The following is a 13,107-nucleotide window of genomic DNA, read 5'->3' on the forward strand; positions in this document are numbered from 1 at the left end:
TCTACCTTCCCTGGATTTATGTGGTCATGTGTACTGAGGAAGAAGAAATAGATCAGGACACTGGTAATACAGTAAGGTAGGTAGGGATCTAATTTTCGGTGACAGCCTCTGAGGAAAACCCACTTCAGGGATTCTGCGTCTACCTTCCCTGGATTTATGTGGTCATGTGTACTGAGGAAGAAGAAATAGATCAGGACACTGGCAAATGCCTCTTCGTCCATCCGTCTAGCATAAGGAAACCAAGAAAACTCCTGCTATGTGTTACACAAGCTTGAAAATACAAGTTTGTCTTTAACCAGCTGAAAACGTTGAGGAGGACCGTTCCAAGTTCATGGTCATCCTAGCCAGCTGGGCTTCCTGGAATCCTGCTCAGCCTTGTGTTTTGGCTACTGCTTCCTGACCAGACGGGTGCATTTATTATCTCTTCTAGTTTGTGTTAGCCTGGGCCAGACCTGCTTCTCCTGCCTTCCTGCCTGTTATACCTCATTAATGGCCTTCCCTCAAGCAAGAGCTGTTATTGGTTCCCAGTTGTTCCCACCCACTCTGGACTGTCACACCTCTGGGCCTTCACGTGGTCATCCTTATCCCATAGGACAGTCTCCTATTCCACTCTAAGCAGAGTGAACTAATGGAAGAAACCAGAGGACTGGGTTGGGAGCTTCTGCAATGACATATTCAAAGATGTGTTTCCTGTTTAAATGTAGAGGTGCGGTGGGAACACGAAGGATATTGAGACCGTGATGTAAACGTGCCTCAGGGCTGGCCCTTCAGGTGCTTGGATGTAAGCTGGTAGTTTTCATAACAACTTCGCTATGGCACACGGTGGATATTTATCCAGCAGGGACTTAGCATGTGAAACACCTGCCATGCTGGCAATCCTGCATGAAGAAGAACTTCTTACCAAAAATGTCACTAGTGTCCCTTAGGGAAACAGTGGGGAGGGTGCCATAGGCGAGGGCAGAGGTTGCCAAAGCTGCCCTCTGTCTCGTGTGCCTTGTTCTCCTTAACAACTGCACAGTTCCTGCCCCTGGCTCCCCCCAACTGGCTCTGCCCTCTTCTCCCAGGCTGGACATGCTCTACTCTGAGCACAAAGTGGTCCCTTCCATTCCTCCTCCCTTATTCTCATCATTTTTATGGATTTCTCCTATAGTTAATTCCGTTCTCTTCCCCTTTGCCTGATAAAAAGCCCACTACTGCCTGGACTCTCTATGGCAGTGGTTCTCAGCCTTCCTTATGCTGCCACCCTTTAATACGGTTCCTCACCATGCGGTCACCCTCAGCCACAACATTATTTTCATTGCTATTTCATAGCTGTAATTTGGGTGCTATTAAGAGTCATAATGTAAATAATCATGTTTCCCAGTGGCTTCTCAATGGGGTGGCGACTCTCAGGTTGAGAACCACTGCTTTGTGACGACCTGGTAACACTGCCTGTCTCAACCTCTTTCTCTCTCAACTTCTTCAACATCCAGCTCTTGACTTCCCGTGGATCGTCAGGTCACCCTGGCCCATTCTTTCCTATCAGTTCCCTGGAGTCCTTCCCTCGTCCTTCTTCCTCCAGGAGCTGAAGGATACAGCCTATGTCACTTCTCTCGTGGAAATGCCATAGTTGCTAAAGGTGCTTTCTCTGAAGACCCTTTGGACACTCCTGGCCTATAAAATGGGTTGTTTCACTTCTCGAGGGCTTTGGCCATCCTTCCTTGCTCAGATTGCACTCTATGGTGAATGCACTGGCTTGGCTCTGGCCAGGGTTAGAACTATTGAACACAGGCTCTTAGCACGTTCATCTGCCTCTGGGACATTTGACCCGGCTCCCCTTAGCAATCTTGTGTTAGCCTGACCAAGTTACCATAACGAGAAAGGCCTGATTAGATCTCTAAAGTTGACAGTTTTCTGTGTTGAATTGATAGTTTCCCCTCTTGCTGCTGTGAAATTAGTGCTGTATTGTTTGTTTGACATGTGCATGAGTGTCCACATGTGTCAGGCCCATGTGGAAGCCAAGGGCTGACACAGATGTCTTTCTCAACTGCTTCTCCACTTTACTATTTCATGTGGGCTCTCACTGAACCTGGAGCCTTTTCAGCTACACTGACTAGCTGGTAAATCCCAAGGTCTTTGCATTCCTAGCCCCAGCCCTGGGGTTTCAGACACATGTGAGCAGAGCCCGTCCTTTCTGTGGCCTCTGACAATCTTCCTGCAAATCCTCCTGTTTACAGAGCCAGCATTTTAGCCCCTGAGCCAGCTCCCCAGCTGCTCCCCTAGTCCTTATCTGCAGATTGCTCAATGTTTGCTTTGCTTTGGGTTGGTTTTTTTGGCCAAAGCTCTAGAGCAGATAATGTCAAACGGTTGAAGAATTTGGTTCAAACTTTTAGAGCAAAACCACCTCGTTGATAAAAGAGACCATCCAGGTGACATACACTTCACTAGGGACCTGAGATGTGGCCAAGTCAGCCGATTCTTTGAGAAAGAGGGTGGGGGAACTGGTCTGTGCATTTTTTCACGGTCCCAGAAGTTTACACTCTGGGAAAACCTGAAAGCAGATTGCCAATCTCTGTGGAATCCAGCTGGAATATTGACTGACACCCGAAGGGATTCAGGCCCTGTTCAATCAAGCTAGGATGGGAAAATTGAGATGCTCTAACCACGCGGTTCCCATAAGACTAGAAATTCATTGGCCAGAACAATGCCCTTTTGTTTTGAAAACCACCCAGGCTCCATTTGGAACCATGGGCTGCTTGAGAATGTATTAGGATGGGGCAGGCTGATGTCTCAGACTGACCAGGGCAACAAAACCACAGATAGTCCTGGAGCAAGGTCCTGGATGCCTCCTGGTTGTTCCTCACTCAGGGTTCATGGACAGAAAGCACAGCTGTGACCTTTGCATGGCATAGACACAGTCCCAGGCTCACACAGAGAGGACTACACACCAAGCTGATGCCGAAGCCTGCCTCCCGTTCAAGGTACTCGGAGCTCAAGACTGACTTACGATGTGTTCTGTTTACATTGGCCTGGAGCCCAAACCAGAAATGTATTTCAGGCCTGGCCTTCTAGATGCTATCTCCAGTCATTTAGAGGTTTGTTACACAGCGCCGCTCATCCTGTCCTGCTCCAGTTAAGGTCTGTCAGCATTTTTCAAAGGTTTATAATTCAACCATAATGGAGGAGATTGCCACTTCCAGAGTTCAGCCTGGCATGTAGGACCTATACCTACGAGTCTGAAACTTTGGGTCCCCCAAAAGCCTTGCCCCCATTCCATTTTTAAGTTTGACTCTTACTGGGTGATAGTGAACCATAGTACTAGCTTGTGGTTTTGTTATTTTTAGTTTGGCATTTGAAAAACTAAGGAAAACTGCCAGTCATAAGGCTCGTGGGGTTTGTGTATATTTTAAGGGCCATTTTCAGATTAGATGGGCGGGAAAGGTCAGAGGCAAGGCTGTCTACGTCTCCCTAAGACAAGGGAAGCAATTCTCAAGCCCAAGCCTGTGTTCAAATTTTCAGCTGGACAATTTAATTATGTATCAAATTGAAGACATCATGTGGAGGATTAACAATATTTCTGTTTGTGCATCCTGAATATTCCTATTATTTTAAATTTTAAATGAAATATCACACCTAACAAGCATGACCTAACAAAACAATATTCTTACCTACATATAAAAATGCTCAATGGTGCTGAAGAGGTGGGCTCGGCGGTTAAAATACTTGCCAAGCAAGGGTAAGGGCCTGCGTTCAATCCCCAGAATCTACATAAATTACATAATAGGTATGGTGACTTGCTTGTAACTCTAGCCTCAAAAGGCAGTGAGAAAGGTCATCCTGAAGCAAGCTGGCTGATGAGCCCTGGTTTTGATTGAGAGACCCTCCCTCAAGGAATAAGGTGGAAGAGTAATTAAGGAAGATTCTCAGTGTCAACCTCAGGCCTCCACGTGCACACACGCATGCATGTGCAAACATACATGCACAAAAATGCATGGATACCACACACATATACACATGAGAAGAAGGAAAAATACTAGGCCAATAAAGAGATCAGTTCCATTGGATATTACAGCGCCAAGGTCTACTGTCTCTTCGTGTTTCTGATAGTCTGCTTTACTACTGTGTGACTTGCAAACAACGGGCATTCCTTTGTCATTGTTCTGTAATCTGGACGGCTAAGAAGAAGGCACAACCACCTCCAGCTCTAGTGAGGTCCCTCGTCCTGGCTTGTATGTACCTGACTTCCTCTTGTGTCCTCTTATGGTGGGTGAGGCAGGAAATCCCTCTTATTATGAGTATACAATCTCATTTATGAGGGCTATCCCCTGTGACCTAACCACCCGCAAGACCTCACCCCCTAATGCGAGACAGGATTTCAACATGTGAATTTAGCGGGTGGGGGCAGCACATACCCTCAGTTCATAACATTTACAAAAGTTCATAACTAGAAAAAGATCACTGGACTTGGTGACTGCCCATGACCTGTAAGAGACCCCATGCCTAGGAGACAGCAGGTACTAAAGGCGAAAACTACAGTCTGTGGTGTGCGAAGGTGTCGCTGGGAGGCCCTTCAACCTGTTAGCCGTAGATGAAGTTCCCGGTGGGGAAAGTCAACAACACAGACAGGAGGGTCCTGACAGGAGAGAGTTCCCCTCACTGCCTCCAGGAGAAACTTCTGAAACCTGGGAAATCGTGTTTAAAAGCAGGGTGGGAACCCCCACACATCACAGGGCTGGGCTGAAGATAAAGTACAGTTGCATCCATGAAGAGCCTGGGGAAATTAGCATGAGCCACGTGGGCCCTCCTCCTCACGCCTCTATGGATCACAACTAGACACAAAGTTCTACACTCTTGGTCCAACCATAATAATTCTTCACTGATCTTAACTATAATAAGAGGAAAAATAGTTTTCTGAGTGCTGCAGAGTCTGTTGGCATACAACCGTCCTACTTGTACAAATAACCTGCCCCTAGGTAGCCATACTTTCTTAAGCTCCTTCCAGATGTCTGGATGTGCTGGGCTCAGAAGGAGGCATAAGCACCATCTCTCCCGCCTGCCCAGGTATATAGGGCATAAGTTTTCTTCTGTGTTCTGATGTGTGTTTCTTCCCTGCCTTTTGACCGTTTGTTGACTTTGGTCCAGTGGAAAGACACCCTTCAAGATCCTCAGCCCCAGCATCTCTTGATCCATCATACTCGTGTTCCCAAGCAAATGTGAGTGGCCAGGCAGAGCATCCCCTTCTGTTGAAAGTGATCTGCCCTCGGGCCAGCGGCAGCTTTGCTCAGCCAAAGATGCTTAACTGCCTCTTACCCGCTCCGTACCTGGGAGGAGACGTTCCACACATAGTGTCCAGGCAAGAGTTTTGCTGGGGACTTGCTTTCAGTCTGTTGTGGGACCTGAGGCACCATGTTTGCCTCAGCTCTGGATTTTTTTTTCTTTTGAACTATAGAGATTATGGCAGGAAACCCTTTTAGGGATTGTTGTGGAGTCCCATAATATCAAGGCTTAGCAGAAAACAAGGCTGGAATCTCTGACCAGAAAATGGTGACTGTTTGACTGTGCACTCCTTCCTACGAGCCTCCTGAAGAGACTTGGGCAGGGCCATTTTGCTCCTTTTGAGACTCCACCTTGGGTCAATGAAATTATAATCTCTGGAGGCAGGACTCACCTGCCAAAATTTGTTTTTAATGTTTATCTTACTCAACCCTCACAACTTTCTTGTGGATAGTCACTGGCCCACTTTACAGCTGAACAACCTGAGGTTGAGAGTGAGTGACAGCAAGGAAGAGGTGGTACCTAAGTAAGGAGCCAAGCTCTGCACCTCCAAGGCCCCTGTTTTAACAGTTCCTTATGAATAGTGGCCCCAGCGTGGCTGTCATCCTCCTGCCTTTCTCTTTGACTCTTCCTGCTCCGCCTGCTCAGACCTGTGTGTTCCATTTCCCAGGTAACTGGCCGTGGGTGTTTGGAAGTTCCTGGCTGTTTCATCTAATATTTATTATACACAGCTTGTGGCTCCCACTCAAGAATGTGCAAGCTGATTTAGATTATGCTTTGCATTGAGTTTATTAAGATAAAAACTATATTCTGAGGTAGTGAGTCAGAGGCATTTATGGTGGAGTGTGGGGCCAGCGGCTTGCAGGTTCCCAGTGTGAACAGGGCACGAACTCAGCCCATGCAATGATCTGACGGTGTCTGGCAACCATCCTTTATGTTTAGCTAAGCGTTTTATTTCATGTTAGGAACCCCTCCCTCCTCTGCAGAAAAGCCTTTGGCCGAGACTGGTCCTAATGGCAACCTGCTTCCAAGCCATGGCTGGGTTGCCATGGCAAAGACCTGGGAAACATTTCCTACCTCTGTCTTTCTCACCTGTCAGAATGTGAACATAACTCGTGGTTTGCCTCCCTGTGGAGAGGTGGGCGGGCTCTTGAAAATGAAGCCATAAATGCTGGGAGGGATTTGTGGACCTATGGATGTGACTCTTGTCAAGCAGTTGGTAATAGATGGGGTGTCTCCAGAGCTGGTTTGCCTGAAAGTCCCTGGAGCCTCCTATTGCCTTAATCAACCCACGTTTATTAAATACCTGTGAAATTCTCAGTAACGCAGGCAGGGCCAGGAAAGAAGGAAATGGAGCCTCAACTCCCAGAGAACCCATAAAGCCCCTCCTTTTCCTGGCACTTCACTTTTTAGACTGATTAAGTCTCCAGTGAAGGGGTTTTGGCTTCCTGCACAACCCTGTCCACCAACTAGTCCCAGAGTAAGAAGCCAGGCTTGGCTCCCTTGTTTGCAGAGCCAATGGGGATTGCCATGGCCTGGATGGTCTCAAAAGGTGCAAGAATGTTGAATCCTGGTAACAGTCATGGACAGAGCCGGAAAAGATGTCTGAGTTGGCTGGAAATGGGGATTCTAATGGGATCTGGTGTTCAAAGCTTTGGGTTCTGGCTTTGTGACTTTGATCACTACCTTTCTATGTAACTTTGGGCAATTGCTTAGCCTCTCTGTCCCTTAGCTTCCTTATCTCTAAAATGAGGATAATATAGTGTCTGGATCATAGAATTATTTCAAGTTTAATTCCATGTATATAATGCTCCAAGCAGTGGGTGGTGCCTAGTAGATGTTAAAAAAAAAAAAGTAAAGGTTTTCACTTTCTATAGGTAATGGGAACCAATGGCACTAAAAAGACATTGGCACTTTCTTTCCTACATAATAAATAAAAAAAAAGTCATAAAATTTCAACCCCTAACTTTTGCCTGGACACAATAGTCACTTGGGATGGATTGCCCCCTGTCTTTCCAGCTGCTGGTATAGAGCAGGGCCTCTTAAACTTTCCCTACCCACAGTCCCTTTCACCCAAGAAAGTTTGATATGGTCCTATGTGTACTATTAGGTAGAAGATGTGTACAGGTTAGACACTGACTGATAGTAAACTGTGAAGAACTTTATTTTAAAACAATTTTGTAAATATATGTAATTTTACCATTTGCTAATTAGTGAGATGGGTGAGCTTGTTTATTTTTAGATAAAGAAAGAATTCAGCCTTGCCTGGATATTTGATGCTGCAGGAGGCAGTATCTTCAACATTTCACAATTGATTTGAGATTTTGATGCTATAATTTGCAGTGTTAATGACGCAAATTTGATTTAATACAAAATACAAAATAACAGAATTCTGCGTAGTGTCATTTTAGAAAGTGGTGGAAATTTTAGCCTAATCCCATGCCAAAACTCATTGAACAATTTTTCTTAGATGTTTTTTTAAAACAAAACTCAAGTCAACAACTCAAATAGGAATACTTCATGAGTCATGTGGTGGTTTGAATGGCAATGGCCACCATAGTCCCCAGGTCGTGGTACTATTTGAAAGGATTAGAAGGATTAAGAGTGTGGCATTATTAAAGAAGGTATGGCCCTGTTGAAAGAAGTGTGTTGCTGGAGGTGAACTTTGAGATTTCAAAAACTCATACCAGACTACCTTCCCTCATCCCTCCACCCCCATCTATCTCTTTCTTTGACTCTCTCAGCAGATCAGGATGTAGCTCTCAGCTACTGCTTCAGTGTCATGAGTGCCACCATACCCCTGCAGTGATGGTAACAGACTAGCCCTCGAAACTGTAAGCAAGCCCACAATTAAGTTTTTTCTTTTATGACATGCCTTGGTGTCTCCTCTCAGCCATATAACAGTTACTAAGACAGAAAATGTTTATTTTAATATAATACTTTTATTCTTTGAGAATGTCATGCCTACATAGAATGTATATTCATCATATCCACCACCCCCATTCCTCCCTCCACCTCCGCTGGAATCCCCTTCCTGACACAGCCCTTCAAACTTATTGCCCGCCTCCCTTCCCTTTTTTAGTAATCCACGAGTACTAGTATTGCCTGTGTACATACGAGTATGGGGCCACCCACCGGTGCTAGGCCAACCTACAAGAGACCACACCCATGGAGAAAACTGAGTCTCCCTCCCTGGCAGCAGTCATCTGTTAGCAGCAGGAACTCACAAGCCATTTTCTACCGTGTGCTGGAATGCCGACTGGGTTGATCTTGTACAGGTCTTAGGCAGGCCTTCACAATTGTGAGTTCATAAGTACAATGTCCCTGTCATGTCTGGAAGGTACTGTTTATCTTAGGCCCTCTCAGCACTTTGGCTCTTAAGACCTTTCTGCCTTTGTGGGAGGAGATTTTGATATAGGAAGATGGGTAGGGAAGAGAAGCAAGTTTGGAGACAGTTAAACCTCATATATAAATATGGATACACACACACAGGGGCTTTAGATTGGACTTTCCCTACACTGGGGATAATGCTCATCCCAGAAGTCATAAGTTTCCATGCCTAAAGCCGAGTGCTAGGTGTGGGATACCTCCCTGGAGTTGTTGGTTAGAGGAACCCCCCTCTCAACAGCCTTGACTATTTCACTAATCTTGGGTACCCACCAGAACTTTATGGTAAGATGCTATTGATTACAAAGAATGCCACATACTTTGAGGAAAGGACTTGGGGATATCAAACTGGGTAATTCCCTGCAAGTTTCTTCCCTGTGGGATAGCTTTCATGTTTCTGCAATGCACTGTGTAGGATACGGAAGGGATTGAGTCTTCAAAACTTAACCAAGTGTGAACCACAAGGGACAACAGTACCAAACCTGGAAAGATACTTCTATGGGTGCAGTAACAGTTGCATGAATAATATGGAGATAACCATCACTTTCTGTTTGTATGTAAGGCACATTCCAAAGGGAAAACCACACGCCTGGTACTTGAACTCTGACTCAGAACCTGCAGCTGGGAAGCTCTGGGCACTAGGCCTGAGCCTACTATCGTTATTTTTACTACATGGACACAGTATCAAATGACTTTCTAAATATGTATCTCTGCTCCCATAGATTAGTGCAGCTCTTGGTCAGCTCTCCTTATCAGAGAGGTGTCTTAGTGCAGAGGACACCAGTTATTAAAGACTCACAGTGAAGAGAGCAGGTGTCCGCGGGCAACACAGTCACAGATGTTTTCAGAACCCACAGCACAGCAAGTTTTCAGAACAGTCTCCAAACATGAAACAGTCCAAAGACCTACCAAATGAATAGCTTGCATGCTGAGGAGTGACACTAGGAAAATATTGAAAGTCTTTGTTTTATGTAATTAAGCCATATGTTTCAACAAGAGTAGAAAATTCTGCACGTACGACAAAAGCTCAACCGTCCATGTGCTGACGGTTTTGTGAATGAGCCACAGTTTTCTGGTGCCCTCACTGGAGGGATGCGGTGTGCTAGCAAGCACAGTGCAGAGAGTGTACATGTCCATGTGCTCAGTAACAAGGTGCCGAGAGGTACCCAGTATGGCCTGATAAGAACTGCCAGAAATACCTCAGACTCCTCTTAAGTTTGAATTAACTTTTGGTAGTTACATGTTTGGAAACCATTTTCTATTGCCAGCTTTTTTTTTTTATGACCTCTACATTCAGTTGCCTGACCTCATAGATCATGCATGTTCTTGCAATCACTCCCTGCTTTCTGACTTAGGAACTCTGACTTTAGCTCAAGGCTAAAGCTAAACCATCGTCTTGAGAGCTTGCCAAGAGACCTTCCCAGAAGATGAGGATGTGCAGGCCAGGAAAGGCAGCTGGGAAGTGTGATAGAAGGATATGGGGCCTGAGTCCCAGTCCTAGCTGTTAATAGCTATGATGATGTGGGAGGGTCTTCTGTTTTGTGTTGATTTCATTGGTTAATAAAGAAACTGCCTTGGCCATTTGATAGGCCAGCCCTTAGGTGGGTGGAGTAGACAGAACAGAATGCTGGGAGAAAGAGGGAAGTGAGGCAATCACCATGCCTCTCCTCTCTGGGGCAGATGCCATGGAGCCAGCCACCAGGTCAGACATGCTGAATCTTTCCTGGTAAGCCGCCACCACCTCGTGGTGCTACACAGATTATTAGAAATGGGTTCATCAAGATGTGAGAATTAGCCGATAAGAGGCTGGAACTAATGGGCCAGGCAGTATTTAAATGAATACAGTTTGTGTGTTGTTATTTCGGGTGTAAAGCTAGCTGTGCAGGAGCTGGGCTGGATGAAAAGCAGGCCTGCTCGCCTCATCACTACAAATGGCGTTCACCTCATCACTACACTATGACATGTGTCTTTCCATCCTCTGAGCCTCGGTTTACCATCCCGAAGCTGAGAAAGCAGAGCTGCAGCTGTAGCATGTGATAAGACAGTAGTAGCAGACTGTGCCTTCCCCAGTGCCATTCATTGCAGTTAAGGGAAAAGTCAGTTGTGCTCAAGAATGGCTTCCATGAGGCAGCATCTTGACTTCGGAGTCCAAATCTTTCATGTTCCATGTTGAAATGGGGTGTCTGCATAAATGATGCCTCCTGAGCACCAAGGATCTGGTACTGTGCATCCCACCTCCCAGAAAACACGTGTACTCCGGGCTGAGCTCACTGCTGCAGGAAAGAACCAGTGCACTGGTTAGTTAAGTGTTTTCAGTATTGCTCTAAGTAAGCTTGCTGTTTCAGGGAAACAGGGGACCCAGCTTTAGTTGCTAATAGTAAAATGTGAAGTTTCAAACAGGAAGTAGAATTTTGGAAAACATTGAGCTATCACCATGCACTTAATCCTCTCCTGCTCTTTGTGGATGACTGGAAGTGACAGAAATATATATGGTCTTTAATCTCAGCTCTTAGAAGGTAGTTACAAAATCAGGTCACTCTTTGTGAGTTCAAGGCCAGCCTAGTATGCATAGTGAGTTCTAGTCTATCTGGGGCTACATAACATGTAACCCGTCTTTTCAAAGGGGGGTGTGAGATGTGCCCATGTGTGAAAGATGTATCTAGTGTTTTCTGTATGGACACTCTTAAGAAACCATGTGTGGGTTGAAGGTCCACTGAAAGTAAGAGACTAATCAATCCTTTTTGATGCAGCAGATTAGGGAACTTCATTGCAATGGTTTCATATTTCACATTGGAACGTGAGACAGCACCTGTAGCCTGATTTGGGTGTAATGTCCAAGGCGAATGTTCTGACTTACCTGAAAAGCTATTAAACACCCCTCCCTCTTCCAGATCTGTGAAATTGCAGTGTTCTTACCCTATAGAGTTCATCTCAACAGACTAAATGCTAAAACAAGAAGCAGGCCCTGATCTTAAATCATAATCTTAAATAGTACATTAGCAGCAAGATAGAATAATGGCACTCTTCACTGCTGTGTATCTCTCTAGAACATAGTTCTTTTTCAGTAAAATATTTATATTATTTACTGGATTCTTTTAGTTTTGAACAAATTAAACAAATTGCAAAATAAAAAATTCTCTTTGGAGTTCTCAATATTCCAAACAGTATATAAAAGAGAACAAGAGGTTTGAGATTTCTGTTTTCATTATTTTTATTTTATTTTTCTTTCATACATAAATGCATTTGATGACCAAGCCCAACCGTCCCTCTTACCCCACCCGCTACCTCCTGTGTGTGAGAACTTCTGCCCTAGAAGCAGGGACTCTGGAGATGAATTCATTTGTTGTGAATCTCAGCATTTGTTCCATCGTCTTTGGTCCTGACCAGCTCTCTTCCCTCTCTCTACCTTACGTTTCTCATGAGTAGGATGCTCATAACTATAGCTGCCGGGACAGTACATCCTAGGTAGGTGTTAGCCATGACAAATGCATCATCATCATCATCATCATCATCATCATCATCATCATCATCATCACCCACCTGTGCTCAGGAACACAGAGAGGGTGGAGTCAACGGAATCAGAATTCTTTTCTTTTTCTTTTTTTTTTTAAATATTTATTTATTTGTTATGGATACACTATTCTGTTTGCATATATGCCTGCAGGCCAGAAGAGGACACCAGACCTCATTACAGATGGTTGTGAGCTATTATGTGGTTGACTGGGAATCGAACTCGGGTCCTTTGGAAGAGCACGCAATGCTCTTAACGGCTGAGCCATCTCTCCAGTCCCCAGAATTCTTTTTTCTGAGTTACACCCACCTTCTGCTGAGCTGCCATCGCATCATTGGTGGTCTAAGAAGGAGGGGAAAGCATGAGACACGTCTTATTGCCCAAGCACACATTGTCAGAGGCACTGACTCCAGCCACCAATGCACAACAGTCAGGGAACGGCGTCGAAGCCAAATGGTGTGGCCTGGTATTCAAGTTCAGCGGTGGCTCTGGGTTTGTCCTATGGAAACATACACTGCCCCAAATAGAGGAAACCCCAAGGGTCTCCAGATAAAAGATAAGATAATCAAATCCCCGAGACTGTTATTCCAGTGACAATTTAATCCTCATGGTTGTTAGTGGCAGAACCAGCCCTGGATCCTACGATCTGATCAACTTCTTTTCCAGCCTGCAATGGTGGCTCAAACTCTGCATGCATAGCACAGAGCTAGGTCCCCTAGACTGACACTTGAAGCCACAGAACTTTCCAGGAAGAGACTGGACCCCGGGCAGGGGCTTGGTAAGAAAAAGAGGCCAGGCTGGTGAGATGACTCAGTGAGCAGAGGTATCCGCTGTCAAACCAGATGACCAGGGTTTGATTCATGGAACCCACATGCTGAGACAGGTTCAGCCTTCACACACACACACACACACACACACACACACACACACACACACACACACAGAGAGAGAGAGAG

At 45.4% G+C, this 13,107-nt stretch overlaps 1 protein-coding gene across 1 annotated transcript in view; it reads left to right on the top strand.

Annotated features, from left to right (window-relative positions):
• The window catches only part of Ror1 (receptor tyrosine kinase like orphan receptor 1), a 351,964-nt gene that overhangs the window by 230,784 nt on the left and 108,073 nt on the right, over nt 1-13,107 (top strand). The gene's annotated exons all lie outside the window — the stretch shown is intronic.

This window comes from Microtus ochrogaster, chromosome 10 (genome assembly GCF_000317375.1).
Source record: "Microtus ochrogaster isolate Prairie Vole_2 chromosome 10, MicOch1.0, whole genome shotgun sequence".
Lineage (NCBI taxonomy): Eukaryota > Metazoa > Chordata > Mammalia > Rodentia > Cricetidae > Microtus > Microtus ochrogaster.